This window comes from Agrilus planipennis, unplaced genomic scaffold (genome assembly GCF_000699045.2).
Source record: "Agrilus planipennis isolate EAB-ADULT unplaced genomic scaffold, Apla_2.0 scaffold108, whole genome shotgun sequence".
Classification (NCBI taxonomy): domain Eukaryota; kingdom Metazoa; phylum Arthropoda; class Insecta; order Coleoptera; family Buprestidae; genus Agrilus; species Agrilus planipennis.
Genome location: NW_020439204.1, coordinates 290830 through 308707, shown reverse-complemented (window position 1 = coordinate 308707; position 17878 = coordinate 290830). Strand labels below are relative to the sequence as shown.

The window sequence follows — 17878 nt, the reverse complement described above, 5'->3', positions numbered from 1 at the left end:
AGTTACTTATTATAAAAGTTTGAAATTTCTGGTAGCTTTTTTTCTGTTAATAAAAATAAATTTAATCTGTTCGGTTAACGAATCTCCATAAAATGATGTGTAAAATTATTTTTTAAAATTTCAATAACTTTTTAACGGTTTAGTGAATCGATTTGTAATTTTTACAGGAGTTTTAGAATTGAATGAGGAACGTTCTTCCAAATTTTTATTTGTCTCGTAGCATTTTGACATACTTCCCAAACATCCTTAACTGCAATTAGTTGTACTCGAGTTAGAAAAAATTTAAGGAAGATTTTTACTTTACCATCACACCTTTTAGATTTTCTTTCGAAGATATCTTTTCTACTAGTAATATTGTTAAACCTACCGCTAACAAACCCTTAAAAACTTCGTTTGCGTTGCCTTTTTCTCCCATTGTCTAACCGTTTTTTTGAGTGCTGTAGGGAAAATTTATGGTGGTACTTGCGCTTAAAAGCTCAAGTAGTAACTAATATTGAATTTTGTTCTTCGTAAATTTGAATAGTAAATTTTAGTTCAATTTATTTCAAATTGCTATCTCCTATTTTTAGTGTAAATAGATTCTGGAAAAAAAAACTTTTAAAAGAAAATGAGAAATCTGGGAAATTAGGTAGGTAGGTAAATGCTTCACATTTTTTTGTGTTTACTTTTTCGCATTTGTATTTCCAGAATAACATCAGAACTATTATTATTATTACTACAGGAATATTTTTTTCTTTTATATGTATACCTACCTGACAATAACTGTAACTTTTATTAGGAATTCCTGGTGGTGAGCCAGGCAGACTGCTTGGCACCCGGCGACAAGGCTATCGGGCTTTCGGTTTGAAAGTACGCATAAAACCAAAACATTTACAGTATAATTACTTTATTGTTCTGTTACTTACGAGAACCGAGAAACATAAACGTTTATTATGATACATTCCGCGGATAATAAATAGTGAGAAATTGTTCGGTTTATTACGGTTAAGGGTAATAAACCAACGTTTACATGCCTAACTGTCTACCTGAAGGTATTACTTCTCTTTATAAACTAAAACTAGTATGGCCCGTTCGAATTAGATATTGATTTCAGCTGATTGTTATTGTTTAATATAAAAGTTTAATGGTTATTTTATCTTATTTATATGAGTCCATATACATAAACTGTTGTTCTAAACAAGTTTTGTTTTAAGTCCTCCGAAAATTGTTTTTAAAAATTTATTTTAAAAAACGTTGTGGGGACTGAGAAGGTTACCAAGCTTTTTTCGTGAGTTCAAAGTTTTTTATTTATCTAGTACATCAATACTTAATACAAGCGGAAAATGTTGCTAGGTAAAATGGGTTGTAGGTTCTTACGTCTAGATGGTAGTCGCGCTGGTAACAATCTAAAGATTTATAATTAAAAAGAACAATAGGAAAACTTAAATGCTAACTATGCAAAAGCAGTTTCCAGTTCAGACTTGTTATCAAGGCTCCAACGTGAGAGCAGACCTATGTCAGCACTTTTTACAACAATGTAGCCTGGATAACTAACATGAATTATTCTTTTTATTTTAGGTATTAATATTTTCTCAATATGGCTATTTTTTTTATTGGTAATTATTAAGTACAATCTGTCCCTTCGGACAGTTAAATAATTTTGCTGGCTTTGTGTTGTTGATGACAGTAGACCCTTCAGTTATCGTCATCCCGTGAATTTAAAATCTGTTTGGCAAGTTTACTGGGTTGGTTTTTTCTTTAATCTTGCGATCCATCATGTCTAGAGCTAGCTGATTTTCTTGATTTTGTAGACGTTGAATATATCTAGGTGGTTATGTAGGGTGTCGTTAGCTACATACCAAGGTTCATTTCCTAAGATTCTCAGTGTTTTAGGTTGAAATTATTAGATGACGTCGATCGTGCTTTTGACACACGACTCCCAGAGTTGTATTCCATAGGCCCTCATGGGCCTTAGTGTTACATGTTATATAAGGAGATCTTCTATGAATTAGACAGTTGAATTGTTTTTAACCTAATCTCCAGTTCCTTCCTTCTGGTTGATTCATGCTTCTTCCATGTCATTTTACTCTCTAAGTGCATCGCGAGGTATCTAATATCGTCAGCTACTCTTAGTTGATGATTATTTAATGTAATCGGGGGGCAGAGTTTGTTTAGAGTGAATGTTACTTGCTGATTTAGCTTCAGTGGCTTTTCTATTTGGTCAGCCATGTTTGGACCTTGCTCAGGTAATTTTAGAGTATGGTGGAAGCTTCATTAGAAAGCTCATGGACTGCGACAATGGCTGTATTGATCGCAAAAGTTGCTACAGCGACGGTATTATCAATTGGTAGATCTGATGTGAACAGTGTGGGTCCCAGTACGCTGTCCTGGGGAACTCCTGCCTTGATGTAGTGGATGTCTGAGGTGCTACTTCCACTTTGGATCTGGAAGTGTCTATTTTCTAGGTAGGATTTGCGAAGTCAGTGGAAGTTAAGAATTTGAGCCTTGATTTTGTAGATAAGTCCATCCTGCCAAACTTTATCAATAGCTTATTAGATGGTTAGAAAGGAAGGAGCGAATATAAAAATTGGAGATGAGGAATTCGAAGAAGTGACTGATTTTAGGTATCTAGGAAGTCAGATAAATCTAGGGATATAAAGCAGAGGAATGCGTAGGGTCTAGTCCCCTTGAATAAAAAGAAGTCATTTCTAAGCTCGCGAACAATCAATTTAGAAATTCGAAAAAGATTATTAAATGTGTGTTTACGAAACATGGACGATGGGCACGGCAAAAAAAAAGACTAGAAGTTTTCGAAATGTGGTGCTACAGCCAAATGATGAGGATACCGCGGATAAAGAAGGTTAGAAATAAAGAGGTATTAGAAAGAATAGATGAACAGAAGACTCTATGGAAGACAATAAGAAATAGGCAAGATACTCTCAGGCTAGTCAGAGAGATATTAGAGGTAGAAACGTGAGTTAGGAGGATTAGAGGTAGACTTAGATTAGATTATTGTTTGCAAATAGTTAAGGATGTGGGTGCGGTCTAGTTTTAGGGAAATGCGAAAATTAGTTCAGGATAGGAAAGAGTGGAGGTGCGTGTCCAACCAGTCTTAGGACTAACGACTTTAAGATGATGATGATGATAGTGTTTAAACGACTTTCTGAACGGAACGTAATGTGATTTGGTACGTTGTTGAGGGTGGTATTTAATGAAAACACTCCTAGAATGAAGACACGAACCATTTTTGGATTTAATAGAATGTGGGAATGTCAGTTTTATGCCTACATAAACTTTACGACTTATTAAACGCTTTTTCTATAAAGAAAAGGTGTTGACTTTCCTAATTATCTAATTTCCAATAACAGAAAAAAGAAAGCAAAAAATTAACTACATTCGTATGCAACTTAGTCTGCTGTTTCAAGTTATTCATTTTTAAAGGCACCAATCATATTTATTTAGGCAGTTATTCAGTTTTACTCTTGGCCTTATAGATACATAATTTCGTATAGGCGCAGTCTTTTGCCTGATAAAAGTACAAATATAAAAGTACGTTTGTGTACATGTACGATGCGTAAAAGAGTTCACATTGTTATTTTCAAATATTTCAGGATTTCCGTCTCGATATACGTGACGTAAAGTAACAAAGGGGGCACCAAACAAACGAATACAAAGGCGACCGTATACGGTACCGAAAGCAAAAACCCGATAAATTAAAAGATAATTTCCATACGCGGCATTTCTCGAAGGGTTGCAGGAGGAGGAAGGCCCCCCTCGGGGACGCAAGACCAGTCACAATAAATATTAATATATGACCAAGTTCACTTCTGAGACCTTGGTATGAGCGAATTGCACTGATTTATTTGGGTAACATCTAGGTATATTCAAATGCACTTAATTTTTTGATTTCAAAATGTTTTTTTTTTTCAAGAAAGTTGACTCTTGGTAAAACATTTTTGATAAATATATACAATAAATAAAGCGTTTAAACAAGTTCCACAATCTCTTATTTTACTCTTACGCGTATTGTACCTTATGATCTATACATCGAAGACGCGATCAGCGTCATTAAAGACAGTACAACTGTAGGGATAGATATACAAGGGTTAAATATTAGTTTGCTTAGATTTGTAGATGATATAACAGTATTAGCATCTAGCAAGGAGGAGTTAGAGATAGCTTTAAATAAAATGGAAGCGGTATTCACAAAACAGTACGGTATGAAAATAAATAAAAGTAAAACAAAAATACTGATATGCAAGGGAAGGAATAGTAGGGAAAGAGCGAATATAAAGATAGAAGACGAAAAATTAGAAGAAGTGGCTGATTTTAGGTATCTAGGAAGTCAGATAAGTCAGGACGAAAGGAGTAGTAGGGATATAAAGCAGAGGCTAGCGCAGGATCGAGTCGCCTTCAATAAAAAGAAGTCACTTCTATGCTCGCGAACGTTTAATTTAGAAATTCTAAAAAAGTTGTTAAAAATGTATGTTAGGAGCACGGCGTTGTACGGGTGAGAAACATGGACGGTAGGCGCTGCGGAAAGGAAAAGGTTAGAAGTTTTCGAAATGTGGTGTTACAGGCGAATAATGAGGATACCGTGGATAGAGAATCTAGATATATTCAGACTATTTTTCTTATTAAGGTCGTTATTTTTTATGTATGAGAATTAATTCTACTACATCTACACTATTGTAGGTATAACGAGATAAAATCTGTTTGTTTGTTTATTTATATGAAAGGGGTAACTTCTGTACTACTGAAACCATTCTAAAATTTCTTGGGCTAATAGAATGCTACACGATCCCTGAGGCCGTGTATTTTATGTTGATAAGAAAAATATGTTTTTAGTTCGAAATCTGAATATTTGTAAACCAAATTGTGAGGTGGTATAGTCAACAAAATACAATGGGATATCGTCCGACAATTGCGGTTTCTCTGAGATAATGCTATGCTTATTATTTTTATTCGGTAGCTTGCAAGCTGTTATACGATTCCATAATTAAATTAATACTTACTGTAATTTTTTATTATGAGATTTAGGATGATATTTCATTACTAATGATTTAACAGAAAGGTGCTAAATGTAATTATGTTGGTTTTTTAGCGTTAGTTTCGCAAATTTCGTTTTGTTTTCCGTGTATTTTTACCAAAATATAACAAGTTTAATTAAATTTACTGTTATATTTGTTTAATAGCCTCAATAACTTTCACCATGAAATGTATTAGATGATTATTACGATGTAACGTCATATAATAATAATTTATCTGTATGTTTTTAATATTTTGTTAAACTTTAAAGTGCATTTAACTAAAAGGCTACAAACTACTACTATTGAATCGATTATGAAGACAATTTTATCAAAGTGTTTATTATGATGAGGATTTGATGGTTTATAATCAGGATCAGGGATTCATGTTGTTGGTTGAATGGATGCAAATTACAAAAAAAATCACTATTTATAAATAGTCCTGAAAACTTACGCTTCATATAATGAAGATCCTTAAAGAATTTCACGGCTTGTTCGAGGTTTTCAGGAACGATCTTTTTGAATAGATTTAGGTATGATTTGCAAATACATACATCCTTCGTGTAACATAGCTCTTACCAAGGGATCATCAAGGGAAGAAACCCCAAATCCGAAAGATCACACCTTCATGTATTAATCAGTTTTAGTGAGTGAAAAATGTATTAAAACAAAATAACAGCAATAAAATGATCTAAAATCGCTACTAATCAGTGCCATTAAATAGGGGAAGACGGTGGGAGCGGTCTGCCCCGCGCGATGATACATTTTAAGAAAGTTGGCCAATAGATTGCAGAAAATTCCATTCTGAAAAAATATTGGTGCATTTCTTACCAGTAACTACATGCACTGTTCGGAACCGTTTTCACACTGCCAAATATCACCTGCTGCAATAAAACTATAAATATTTGTACAGGATGAATGTGTTCGGCGGTGAAAGAAGCCACTTGAATCGCGTTTATTATGGACCAGACGTTGCCAAACGTCCCATAAATTACAATTAATGTAACCACCGAATTTCGAAACGCTTGCAATTATGTTCAAACGGCTACTCGGAAATAAAATAAAGATAAAAACAAACCACCATTCATCACACACACCGAATACTGACGGTTTTCATTTTTTTTTTATACTCGTTTGTTTTCCGGCTTTTCTTGGACTATACAAATTAAGCCAAACGTCCTGCAATCATAATTATCAGTTTTCATTAAATATGTTTTTTGTTATACTTATTATATTGTTATAGCTGTTGTAGTTTATTTCTTCTTTCTCTCGTACCTGCTGGAAAGTACTTTTTGAAAGATCAAAGCATTTCTTTTGTTTTTGTGAGCCCACTGATCTCATTTATATGCGATTAATTACAGTAAAAACCGTTTATAAAGACTTTGCATGTAGCATACAGGTTTACCTCGGAGCTCTGTGGCTTAAATGGTGCATGTCCGGGCTCCGATTTTAAACAATCTCTATCACGCGAATCGTCACGTAGTATTGAAAATCTCTTACTTTAATCTGAAAAATGCAATAACTTATTCAAAGTTATTGAATAACGGATTAAACAAAACGTCGAAAAGGATTGACTGTATGACAAGGTCATGACATTGAAACACAGTTCGTATAATCAGACGTTTCATAGTTGATGATTGATTGGTGGAATTATTTAGTCACAAATACAGAACTTACGATTTTAATAATTTAAATATACCTATACTGCTACAATATCTCATTTAGATAGGCTCACAATGGCTAATAATTTGCGTGACATCATCATCATAAGGTCGTAAGTCCTAAGACTGGTTGGACACGCACCACCACTCTTACTTATCCTAAGTTAATCGTCGCATTTCCCTAGAACTAGAACATCCCAAATCCTTAACTATTCGCCAAAACTAATCTAATCTAGGTCTACTTCTATTCCTCTTAAACTCCTGCATCTGCCTCTTATATGTCTCTGACTAACCCTCCATGCCTGAGAAGGTATCCTATCAACTTATCTCGCCTATTTCTTGTTGATTTTCATACAGTCTTCTGTTCATCTATTTTTTCTAATACCTCTTCATTTCTAACCTTCTCTATTCACGGTATCCTCATAATTCGTCTGGAGCACCACATTGTGAATGCTTCTAACCTTTTCATTTCCGCCGCCTCATCGTCCATGTTTCGCATCCGTACAGCGCCGCGCTCGATACATATACCATTAACAATTTTTTTTTCGAATTTCTAAATTAACCGTTCGCGAGCATAGAAGTGACTTCGTTTTATTGAAGGCGACTCGACCCTGCGCTATCCTCTGCTTTATATCCCTACTACTCCTTCCGTCCGACTTCAGTCACTTCTTCTAATTTTTTGCTTTCTATCTTTATATTCTCTATTTACCTACTTTTTCTTCCCTTATATACCAGTATTTTTGTTTTAGTTTTGTTTATTATTATACCATACCGTTTGTCAATATCGCTTCCATTTTATCTCTTTTTTGATGTTGACTGAAACTGAAACTAGATCGAAATTTCCGTGTTTATCAAGTTTGAAAAGTCACTGTAGGAGAAATAAATCTGAGTTTGGAATTAACTTTAATTTTGTTTGTGAAAGTGAACGGTTCGGTTTAATTAAAATTATGGAAATAATTAAGGAATACTATTTATACGCATATCATCCGAAGCATTTAACGGAGCCTGTTATGATAGGTATCATATTGTTGAAGTATTTTAACACTCTTTTTACTTAATGACTTGCTATACGTAATTGTCGAAGTACTATGTCATAATGGCAATTTCATGCTTGCAGAGTTTTTATTACCTACCGGGAATATATTTTTATATCATCTTAAACATACACCAACGAACAATATCTTTGTAAACGGCTGCTAATTAGTGAGTAACACCTATTGAATTGTGAGATGCATGACAAAAGCATTAAATTTTTTCTGTCTAGACACTTTTTTTAAGCGAACAACTGTTTAATATATATATTTATCGGTGTAGATATTGTCATACACAACTCAATTTGATTTTACCTTCCGGAAGTGTTATTACACAATTTAGTTGACTGTAATGGTATTATATTTTACAGTTATAGACTTAATGAAGATTATTGCTTAAAAACGTACACGACATACCGATGTTTTAAAACGACGTGGAAGGAACCCGGCTGAAAGCGTTTGTGTAGTTATAGTAAGGTCCTTATTCCATTGAAGGAGGTGCGACCGCAGATGCGAAACAGTTGCATTCAGGATTAATAATTAAAATAATAATAACATCTCCAAAGAGTCGATTGCTACATCAGGACCCTGAACTGACCAATCGCCCTCAAGTAAAATAAAAAATAACTCCCTTAACATAATCAATACCCTCTTCTTGCACCTTTACGCTTATTCCTAAATTTCTTGCGTATAGTTTAACCTTTTCAACAAGTTCTGGAAAGAGTTCGTTCGATATTCTACAGAAGTATTTAAATTTCAAGAAATGTTTTCAAAGTTCTCTTACCTCAGCAAAAGCTCTTCTTTTTCGAATATTTTTGATATATGAATGTATTAATCACTAGTGTTTTCGTGTTCTTCTCTGTATATACCAGCAGAAAAAAAAAACAAAAAAGGCATCGTTTCGCTAGATATGATCGTCACGATATTTGTCGCTTTCTATATGTGACGAAGTTAGCAGCATCTACCGCCAGGAAACTTTTAGTAAAGTTGCTTTCAGGGGAATAAACATTAAACAGTATTGTATACATAGTAACAGTACAATAAATGGGCGATTGCAAACTCATATAACTCAATGGTTTCTAATTATAGTTTGCTTTATTTTTATTGAGGTTTTTGTTGATATGATGTACTGACGAATATTAAACTTCTTGGGCACATACCGTTGTGTCGATAGATTCACTTCTTTGATCTAATTGTTCGATTTTTTCAAGTTATTGGACAAGAGAGGGAGAATGCATAATTAGGTATATGTGTGGAATATGTTTTTTTAACCACATCTACCTGAAAATGCCACCCGCTTCTCTGAAAAATGTCCTAAACTAACCGAACTCTCAAAATCATTTAAACAAATTGTAACAATATCCGCTGGCTTTTAATTGCATTTATTTGACTTGGTTTATTATTTATATGAAAGCATGGCTGAAGGTTTTTGTGCGAACTTTTTTACACCACCGCTCTCAAAAGATATCCCTATATGTTCTGTTCGCCATTCTTTACCACTGTATATCTATTTACTAAAAACATTTGTTACATAGATGTACTACTAACATGATAAATGTTATTGAGAAGAACACTTGACGACGCTTTTAGACCTACACAATTCCAAAGTGAAAACCGCATCGCCAATTTTATTAACCTTATCGATATCAAGCGTCCGCAGCGGTTTTTAAAGATACCTGGCAGATAAAAAAACATCAATCAGTGAACATTACGGAACAGCATGGTTGGCAATCCATTATTGTATGATGCAGGCATTGTATTATTTAGATATGCGTTTAGATCCATCATACGCCAAACATAATAGATGTACCTATACATATATACGTGTGTGGTTTAAGTGTTTGAAGAGAGAGCGAATGCTATAGATTTAAAGTACCAACAACTATAGGTAGGTACCTGTAATAACTAACAACTAGGCTCTTCACTTTCAATCCATTCACTTGATCATGCAAACGCGAACGCTCTCTCAAAATCCGCACCGTAACGTTAAAGTAGCTCGCTAAATGGACACTCAATCGGTCCATCGAAATCAAATGCGCTGTCTATCAATTCGAGCTTCACAATGGCAGATTGACTTTAAACGTATCTGATTTTCTTTTTACCGTCACACCGGCCGCCTCTTCTGCTTCTTTTACCGATACACGCGATGCATGATGTCCGATCGTCCTGTCTGTTCTTTCGCTTTCAGCTCAGGTGTTCGGGTTCCTTCTTACCTTCAACGGAAACATGAAACTCGTGCAACTTACTAACGTTAACTGGCTTCACAAGTAGCTTCAGGGATTTTACAGAACCTTGTAAGCACACAGAATTTCAAATCGAGATCATATTATTGAATTGTCGCAAGAAACAGACTATTAATTAGTTTTTGAAAGGAGGAGATCTTCATTAGACTATGTTGGATTTCACGGTTAGGTTAGGTTGAGTTAAAGTTAATGTAAAAAAGGAAGACGTCTTCTTCTAGAAAATGACATAATTCTTGTGATTTATATCTGCCATTGACAGTATGAAAACAGGTCTCGGTCGATCTGATTGTTCTTGTACCTATCGGTTATTTAATTATCAGAATCGAACCTTGCTAATTTTCATAATAATATTTACATCCCAAAACATTTTTATTCCCGAAAGACTAAAACGAATCGCTCTGTATAAATGAATGAATACATGTTTAGACATAGGTAGCCTAAATATGGAGCTAGCACAAATTTTACGTCTTTTATACTTACGGAGATTGAAGCATTTAAAGTTGGCTTCGTATATGTTTACCACTGTCCGGTGAGGTTCAATTTGAAAGGCGAGAAATGAGATAGATGGTGATCGTATCGCCGGCCCTTGTAAGAGACATTCAGGATCCCTGTTAGTAGGCGTAGATTGCCCATTGTTGTGTAATTGTGTGTTTTTTGTTTGAGATGGGATGTCGGGAACGCCTTAGTGTCAACTGTCTTTATTTTCAGGAACACCTGGATCTTTTCTTTGACTCACCTGACGACGATTCGTTCTTCTTCTTCTTCGGGCTTACACATTCATAGTTATTGTATTTATCCTTTGTATTCGCTACAATATCAGATTACATATTTTAACTAAATATGTACAATGCCGGTGATGGGATACCAGAGGGCATTCGTTACTTATGACTTATGAGTGAAGATGTTGATAGTAAATTAACGCTATACGTATAAGCTGTTATTGTTTTAAGGAAGGATGTTATAGGTACAGCTTCGTAACAGTAACTGTTGAAGCAGGCTAGTCGGTGTTTAACTTATACCAGCTTCTGCTGTACGCCAACTTAATATTGTACAGCTAGTTGATGGTTTTTCCTTTAATAAAATTTACACCTTTTTTTTTTACTAGTTTTATTATTAAAGGATCGAGACTATTCACAATTAAAAATATGTACAACTATTGTAACTTAAATAACTAAACGCGTATTATTGAGAACCGTGCTTACTGATGTATATTGATGAACTCTGGTTAGAAAATTTTGGACATGTATTTAAATAAACAAGAAAGAGAAGAACAATTTAAGATAGATAGAGATAGAATTAGAAACTAGTATGAAAAACTTTACAGCAAATGACTGCATTTCAGGTAAATGTGATAGGTACAATTGAAAAGGTTATGAGAGGAAAATACGGCCCTAATATGATTTTAACGATGAGTCAGGTAAACATTGAATAGGTTACTATTGTATTATGAATTCCAAGAGAAGATTCAAATGTAATATGCACGATAATGTAAATTAGGATGCAAAGAATGTACAGTTAAAACCAAAAGCAATCGAATAAGATATTATTAAATGTGTATATAACTAAAAACTATAAGTATAACAAAAAACAAACGTTTCGGCGAATAGCGACGGAACAGTAACCGAGACTATTGGATATTCGAAATAAAAATCTATCCGAAACTAATGTTATAAATGCGAATGTGAGTTTGTTTGTATGCTACGATTTCACGTCTTTCCCAGGTACAGAAGAGAATATGGGATGATATTTATCCAGAAAAAATACTATTTCCGAGAGATAGATAAATTAATTTTATGTGGTCATCGATAATATTTAGAATGTCAACGTGAGCGAAGCCGCAGGTTAAACCGATCACAAAATTTTGTACATATATTGTAAGGGGGTAAGAAAATCATATTGTTCCCGAGGGATATAAAAATTAGTTTTATCCGGTCGATGATTTTTTGACGCGTATTTAGGACATCAACTCGAGCGAAGTCGCGGTTAAAATCTATAATGAAATTTTGTTAAAACATTATCAAGGGTACAGAAAAGGACAAAAGGGTACCTTCTATTCAGAAAAAATGCCGTTCCTGAGGGATATAAAAATTAGTTTTATGTGGTCGTCGATGACTTTTGGACACGTATTTAGGACATCAACGCGAAGCCACAGATAAAACTTAATCTGATATAAAAGTTTAGAATAATTTCGAATAGGAGTGGAGTCTAAAAGAGGTATATAATGAACAGATTTTCTCCTAGCCGTGGATACACATAAAAATGAGATGCTATAATAGTATAATAACTTAATTGTTAATTTTCTGATTGGAAATGAAAATACAATCTAGTTCAGGGGTGAGCAACCTTTTTAATCTACGGGCCAATTTAAATTTTAAAATTTTTTGGCGGGCCGCACATAAAGTAACACTTATTTATAATTTACAAAACTTTATNTTAAATATATTGTTCAAATTTTAATGCAAAATAAAAACAAACAAGAAAAGAACAATAATAGAAATTGTCTTGAAATTTTTAACGGGAAATTTGGTACCGTTTTTCCGATACAAGTTGATCAATATCAACCAAAATTGATGAGGTAGTTACACGTATGCAGCTTTCTAATCGTGCATCACTCAGTCTTGATCGGTGGTCATTTTTAGTTTGTTTCATGGTTGAAAATAATTGTTCGTAAACGTATGTACTTCTGAACAGAGACATCATTTGCCTTGCATTTTTCGTCAAAAGCGGAAATTTCTCAGGACTCATACGATTTATAAAAATTTTTTGTATTTACTGAGAAAACTACATTTTTTAAATAGTATTATTCTGCATGTCAATAACTTCCATTTGAAAGTCTTCGAAAACTGTATCCACATCGGTATTAAACGGCGAGGAAAACATTTAGAAATGCCTGGCTGGCCGCAGAAAAATGTTTAACGGGCCGCGTGTTGCTCATCCCTGATCTAGTTGATTTACTAGCTACCCAAATCAATATATTAATGTTTTAATCATATACATTTTATACATAGGTTCGATACTGTACAGCACTGATTACAGATTATAACAATAATGTAGGTATATCTCATGTGACACACATTACGGTCTAAAGTTACACTTTATTAAACAAATTAATCAAACAAAGTATTTACTCAGAACGTATTGACACTAACAAAATTAAAGCAAAATATGAATGAACCTTACCTATAGAAAAAATTGAAATGATAAAATAGTGTCGTCTTTTAAAATAGACAAATTAATTGTTATTTCTATGCTTATACTAAGTAATTTTAAAAATTTATCCGATTTGAGGCTATATTAAAAGGAATTATTTTATAACAACATCATGAATTACTATTTCTAATTGTTGGTATTGTTCATTGTATAAATCACATCAATAGAAGGGACGTTATTCCTTTTTTATTTGTCGGAACAACAAATTAAAATTCATTGGATACGTTATTATAAAAGGTATCCCTTTACGTTCATCGTATTTAGACCCTTTGCAAAAACAACTCGGGGTGATGATCCTGTCGCAGTGTCCGATCGAATTATCTATCACGTAACGTCCTCATATCCTAACCAGATACGACTAAAAATTATTACGGTTTACTTGGTCAAGTTTTACTATTACATATTATACGAGGCATCCCCATACGAGCCGGATGATGCACTGCTGAACCACTCTGGCCCCTAAGGGTCCCTCTAATAAGAGCAATAATTCCTATAAAGGGCGTCTTGTTTGTCGGTCGGATTTGTGCTGTCTATTGAGCGTGTATTATTTCATTGTTGGTATTTGTTGTCTACTTTTGTTAGGTTGGCAATGTGCAAGTACTACCACCATTGTACGGTATTTATCTCAGTAAGGCTGACGCGGTGCTATTTGTGTACTTGTATGCGTGTAGTGCTTCGGCCCTGCCGGCCATGTGTATTATTCATGAGAGAATTTTTTCCAGAGATTAGGTCGTATAGGTGTAATCCCCCTTTTGTACTCATCGTCGGACCCGATTCATCCCCCTGACCCGGCTGCCTCAAAACGTTTTGTAATTAAATTATTTATATCGTCGTTCACGCCTTTCACGTTCAGATCTACCACCAAAAACTCTTGAATGTCAGACGGCAACAAAAAAAGGTTTCGTAAATTCAACCAGAAGTGACTCATTATGTTTTTATTAACTCTAGCTGATGTTACAGCAGGGTTTTATGAGTGCCAATTAATTTGAATTAAGTTACCAAAAAGTAATCAATTTTCGCCAATGTAACTTTAGTAAATTTTATTTGTTTCAGGAATACCTACTTCTGTGGTGAACATTTTCCTTAAAGAGATTTTATTGGCAGTGGTAAGTATAGAACCATCTATTTCTATTAAGGTTGTAAGGAATTTTAATATCCTCATCCTCGTCCGCATTCGCAAAATTAAACTGTTTAAAATCCGCATCCTCATCTACATTCGTGCAATTCGTACGTCTTTCACTCTCGCGGTAATGGGAAAGCGTTACCAATAACGATTACAACACCAATAATTCTATAAAGATTTTCAGAGAAAAACGAAATATCCATAACTGAATCTATATTCTCATCCTCATCCGCAAATCTATAATTTCAATGATCTGCATTCTCATCCGCACCCGTAAGTTTAATCTCACTAAAGTTTGCATCCCTATCCGTATCCGTTATAGCAAATCCGTTACAATCTTAGTTTCTATAACCATGTGTAAAGTTATTGCCTTACTATAGGTAAAATTTTAAACAGTTATTCTTCATTTCGCAATCTTCAAAATTCTACCGTTGGAATTTCTGGTTCAACTCTAGAAATTATATTTTAATTGAAATTCTGGTAGTGGGAATTTCTTAAATGATAAAGTTAAACAACAACTATTGACTAAAATATTACAAATTAGTTTTCACTTGTTTACGTACACAGAATAGCAGAATTAAATTGACACTTTCTAGATAATTAACTTAAATTGTTTATTATATACAAAATACGTAAAATGAAATTTTTTCATTGACTTAATACTTGACGTAACATTTGATGAGGAGTTTATCTTTAACTAACTGATACCATAACATTTATATTGACAGATTTGAGTTTGGTCCTCTAAAAAGAATTAAAAATAAACAAAAATTATTATGAACATTCTAAGCCTACAAATAGAACAATGTTGATATTTTTATTTAACCGTAAAATAATTGAATTCGTTGAAAATAATAACAAACCAGTGGGATCATTAAGAGTATGTGTGTGTCCCTTGCTCTGGTATTTGGCATCCGTCTTGATCCTTCGCATTTACACTTTCGTAAAAAACTAAAAAGAGTTATGTTATTTTTTACAAGGAACTTGAAAGTGTCGTATGGTTTTCCATTCGAAACTTTCCGATAAAGAAGACATTTAAAGGTCTATTTCACCTTTATACATTACCTCAATTCTCGTTAAATTTTAGAAAATTCAACGAAAAAGTTTAATAGCAATGACAATCTCAAAATTATTAAAAACCACATAACGTAATATAATAAAAGAGGTAGGTATTTAATTTCCTTGACGTTCCCGCTGCTCCTGTCTCGATCAGGACATCTTGAATGTCTTTTAAGTATATTTCCATTTTTAATATGTCGACATCTAATGGATACAAATCCTAAAATTGTATATAAAATTTGTTGGATCAATTCTGTCGATTTTTCATTCTTTTTTACAGTTGTTATTTTAACGTATTGTGTGTATACATATTATTCGATTGAAACTTTCTGCAGTCTGTCTTCGTGCAGGGGGAACTACGGCCACTTTAAAGTACACAAAGGGAGAGATTTAATTTAATCTAGGGTACAATGCGTGACCCATTTAAAAAGTTGGCAGGGGTTTTTGCTTTCTCTAACAAACAACGGGCGTAATTTTGGTACAATAACCGCGGGCGATCGTCGAGGGGTGCTACCTTTGTACATATTGTACCTACCACCTAAAGTGTCGAACCACACAAGTACACTAAATCGAAAATGAAAATGTACAAGTGCTTCTTTTTGTATGTTAACTCTTATTTGTAACCGAAAATCAATTCTTATTATTAAATAGTTCTTTTAGAAAAACATTAACAGTTACATTTTGTAGTTTTTGCACTTTTATGAATAACAGAATGGAAAAAGTTAAAATACTTGGAAAAATTTCAACAAAAAGAGGTGAAAGTGTAAGCTTTTCTTTTTAAATTTATTTAAAAAAAATGGTTTTTCAAAGCGTAGCATAAAGTCTCTACAAACTTCACGGTCACTTGAATTTGAAATCGTTATTTTTGTTCAATTTTGACCAATTCAGATAGAATAAGGTAAAGTTTTTTAAAATGCGAAAGGACCTACGTAAGTATGTTGCAATATAATGTAATACAAAATTTGATCTACAGTCTTTGTCTTCGTCCAACTCTCTGACAAACTTTGTGGATAATACCTTTTTGTGAAGTAAGAGATAATTAGTTTACCTTTCGTTTTTATTTAATATAAAGTGTTCATCGGTTGTAGTTTCAACGACTGTTGAAGTAGAACTTTCTTCTAGGAATTAATTGTTCCATATATCTAAGAAGATGCTTATCTGATGGTGTACCATCAGTACAATACGGTGGATGAGGAAATTCGTTCAAACCAAACTCTTCATTTTTACTACGAATGAACGTGGCACTATGGGGTATTGCAGTATCGTACTACAGAGTCACGCTTTTTCATTAATTAATTAGTTTCGACGTTCAAAACCACTATTTAAAATCTCACATAATGAGATACATGGTGAATTTTGTGTGGGCTTCTGGAGAATTTCTTTGTGAATCTTTTATCTTTCGGTCTACAATTATTTTACCTATCGAAACATGTAAATCTTTTCTGCTGTGATTGTGCATCTTATAATTTTTTTTATACAAGTATGTAGACATATTCGCGCTAGAGCTTCTTTGATCCAGTAATAACAAATATTAAAAATGTAGTAATTCTTGAACCGCACACGGTACACATTGTAGATAAATGTCCATCTTTTTGTACCGATTCTTTCCAAACACATAAAATACAATGGAACTGTTGAATAGAACCCGTTGCTTGGACGTACATAAGTACACACACATATATATTTATATGTGAATTTGCATGGTTCTATGGAGTAAATGTGCTGTCACTAATTTGGGGTGTATACTGTGTACCATTCAGTGTAGCTGTGGTACAATGAAGATGAAATTCACAGCATGCATACAAGAAGATTGATTGTGTTTGCGTAGCATGTTGGTTACGCTTTAATGAAATAGTTTTTCAGCTAGTAAGACGCGTGCGAAGGAATGAAATTTTTGATGTTCAGGAAAACATTGAAGTAAACATCAGAAACACAGGGTCAACATAAGGATTTTATTACCGGTGTGACGGGAGAGGTTTAGTAGCAACCCCAGTAGCACACGACATTGGCCCAATATTTATTCTATATTGGTACAATATTGTATATGGGCCCAATATTGGCAATTTATAGCCAATATTGGTAATATATAGGACATATACTGTTTTCCTATATTTTAATACAATGTTTATCCGATATTTATCCAATATTAATAAAAGATATTTGACAATAACTTTTATTTATATTGATTTGTAATATTTATCCAATATTGGCAATATATACAAGGGATGTACCTTTTCCTTTATTTATATAGAATATTTATCCAATACTGACCCAACATTGACAAAACATCTTTGACAAAATTGAGTCCATATAAAGACACTTTGCCCGGCGCTTGGGTACCAAAATTCTTGGAAGATTGATGGTTAACTTTTAGGTCGCCTAGAAATTGCAACCTAACGTAAACTAACCGTTAGCTAATATTGGTAATATATAGGAGATGTACCTTCTTCCTATATTTTAATACAATGTTTATCCGATATTGATCCAATATTAATAGAAGATATTTGGCAATAACTTTTATTTATATTGATATGCAATATTTATC

The 17878-nt window shown here is 33.6% G+C and overlaps 1 long non-coding RNA gene across 1 annotated transcript in view; it reads left to right on the top strand.

Moving 5' to 3' along the window:
- LOC112905527 overlaps window positions 1-17878 on the top strand; it is a 122421-nt gene that overhangs the window by 76321 nt on the left and 28222 nt on the right. The window contains exon 3 of the long non-coding RNA XR_003231849.1: window positions 14205-14257. This is a non-coding gene — a long non-coding RNA (uncharacterized LOC112905527). The remainder of the gene's footprint in view (window positions 1-14204; window positions 14258-17878) is intronic.